Source organism: Hemibagrus wyckioides, linkage group LG01 (genome assembly GCF_019097595.1).
Source record: "Hemibagrus wyckioides isolate EC202008001 linkage group LG01, SWU_Hwy_1.0, whole genome shotgun sequence".
Taxonomy (NCBI): Eukaryota; Metazoa; Chordata; class Actinopteri; order Siluriformes; family Bagridae; genus Hemibagrus; species Hemibagrus wyckioides.
In genome coordinates, this window is record NC_080710.1 from 766238 (window position 1) to 769584 (window position 3347).

Below are 3347 nucleotides of genomic sequence, written 5' to 3' on the forward strand. Positions count from 1 at the left end.
CAAGTCCAACCCCAGACAGCATGTGGAAAGGCATCCAGACCATCACTGACCACAAACCAACAATACAGTCTCTACCTACCAGCAATGCCTTCCTCCCAGACGAGCTCAACGACTTCTATGCTCGCATTGACCAGGACGTCACGCGCACCAGGAATGATGATTCCTCTACGGCTGATCCTCCAATATCACTCTCCACAACAGAGGTACACTCAGCACTGAGCAGAGTAGATCCACGTAAGTCAGCTGGCCCTGATGGCATACACGGACGTGTGCTCAGGAATTGTGCTGACCAACTGTCGCAAGTCTTCACTGACATTTTCAACCTGTCACTGGCCCAGGCCACTGTTCCAACATGTCTGAAGACTACGACCATCATACCAGTGCCCAAGCATTCTTCTGCAAAGTATCTGAACGATTTCTGCCACTCACTCCCATTGTTATGAAGTGCTTTGAGAAGCTGGTTCTAAGTCACCCCATAGCATGTCTCCCACCTACACTGGACCCACATCAGTTTGCCTATCACCCAAATAGGTCAACAGAGGACGCTATTTCCACTGCTCTTCATCTTGCTCTCTCCCACTTGGACAATAACAATACATACATTCAGATGTTGTTCATTGACTTCAGCTCTGCTTTTTTATACAGTTGTCCCTAGTAAACTGATCACTAAGCTCAGTGACCTGGGTATCTGCACATCCATATGCAGCTGGGTTATGGACTTTTTAACAAATTGACCTCAGTCTGTAAGGTTGGGTAATCACTTATTCTCAACCCTCATTCTGAACACCGGTGTCCCACAAGGCTGTGTGCTGAGCCCACTGCTCTACTTCCTGTTCACATATGACTGTGTTCCGCAACATAACTCCAATGTCTTCATCAAGTATACAGATGATACCAGAGTTGTTGGCCAAATCAGCAACAACGATGAACCAAAGAGCTCATCGTGGACTTCCGGAAATTTAACAGCAGCAGACACTCCCCTATTTACATCAACCGGTCTGAAGTAGAGCGTGTCTCCACTTTAAGTTCCTGGGTGTCCACATCTCTGAGGATCTGTCCTGGCATCCGAACACCTCAACTCTGGTTGGGAAGGCGCAACAGCGTCTTTACTTCCTAAAGTTCACCTATCCCCCAAGATCCTGACCAACTTTTACCGCTGCATCATTGAGAGCATCTTGACGAGCTCCATCACAGTGTGGCATGGCAGCTCCATGGTGTGTGAAAAGAAATCACTGCAAAGGGTTGTGAAAACTGACCAGCGCATCATCGGCACCCAACTACCTGCCATCAAGTCTCTTCACCACAGTAGATGTCTGTGCAGAGCACACAAAATAATCAAGGACTCCTCCCACCCGAGTCATAAACTGTTCAACCTCCTTCCATCCAGGAGGAGATACAGGTCCATCTGCACCAGAACCAGCAGGTTTAGGGCCAGTTTTTTCCCTTCAACCATAAAGCTACTGAACTCTACACTACACCGCTAGGACACTCATGTCTTACTACACTTACCACTTTACACTTCTGCTCCACCCTGTACATTCTGTCAATATAATATGTTTCACTGTTATACATTCTGTTGTACAATCTGGTATAATATATTTTCTCACTGTGTAATATAATTAACGTACATATTGTCCATTTCATAGATTACACCTAGTTTTTTTTTATCTATCTGTCTATCTATTCATATACATTTATATATACTATATTTATATATACTATATATTATCTGTATATTCACTGTATATTATCTGTTACTATTGTACATACATTGTACATAATGCACACATTTTTAGCACAATTATAATTATACCTGTCACTTTATCTGATGTAAATACGACCTGCACATACTTTTCTATACACTCTGACACAGCTTTATTATTGATGTACATATTTACATATTTATCTGCACTTGTTCATTTGCACAATTTCTACTATTTGCACTTCTGGTAGATGATAAACAGCATTTCGTTGCTATGGACCTGTACTCAGCACTGCTGTGTGGAGTCACTCAGAGTGAAGTGAGGGTGTATTGTATGAGTTGGGTGAGCTGTGTGTGTATTGTGTATATTGTGAGTTGTGTGTATTGTGTGAGTTGTGTGTGTATTGTGTATATTGTGAGTTGTGTGTATATTGTGAGTTGTGTGTATTGTGTATATTGTGAGTTGTGTGTATTGTGTGAGTTGTGTGTGTATTGTGTATATTGTGAGTTGTGTGTATATTGTGAGTTGTGTGTATTGTGTATATTGTGAGTTGTGTGTATTGTGTGAGTTGTGTGTTGATGTGTGAGTTGTGTGTGTATTGTGTATATTGTGAGTTGTGTGTATATTGTGAGTTGTGTGTATTGTGTGAGTTGTGTGTGTATTGTGTATATTGTGAGTTGTGTGTATATTGTGAGTTGTGTGTATTGTGTATATTGTGAGTTGTGTGTATTGTGTGAGTTGTGTGTTGATGTGTGAGTTGTGTGTGTATTGTGTATATTGTGAGTTGTGTGTATATTGTGAGTTGTGTGTATTGTGTGAGTTGTGTGTTGATGTGTGTATTGTGTATATTGTGAGTTGTGTGTATTGTGTGAGTTGTGTGTATTGTGTATATTGTGAGTTGTGTGTATTGTGTGAGTTGTGTTGATGTGTGTATTGTGTGAGTTGTGTGTGTATTGTGTATATTGTGAGTTGTGTGTATTGTGTGAGTTGTGTGTATTGTGTGAGTTGTGTGTATTGTGTATATTGTGAGTTGTGTGTATTGTGTGAGTTGTGTGCATTGTGTATTGTGTGAGTTGTGTGTATTGTGTGCATTGTGTATATTGTGAGTTGTGTTTATTGTGTGAGTTGTGTGTTAATGTGTGTATTGTGTATGAGTTGTGTGTTAATGTGTGTATTGTGTATGAGTTGTGTGTTAATGTATGTATTGTGTATGAGTTGTGTGTTAATGTGTGTATTGTGTATGAGTTGTGTGTTAATGTGTGTATTGTGTATGGGTTGTGTGTTAATGTGTGTATTGTGTGTGAGTTGTGTGTTAATGTGTGTATTGTGTGTGAGTTGTGTGTTAATGTGTGTATTGTGTATGAGTTGTGTGTTAATGTGTGTATTGTGTATGAGTTGTGTGTTAATGTGTGTATTGTGTGTGAGTTGTGTGTTAATGTGTGTATTGTGTATGAGTTGTGTGTTAATGTGTGTATTGTGTGTGAGGTGTGTGTTAATGTGTGTATTGTGTATGAGTTGTGTGTTAATGTGTGTATTGTGTATGAGTTGTGTGTTAATGTGTGTATTGTGTGTGAGTTGTATGTTAATGTGTGTATTGTGTGTGAGTTGTGTGTTAATGTGTGTATTGTGTATGAGTTGTGTGTT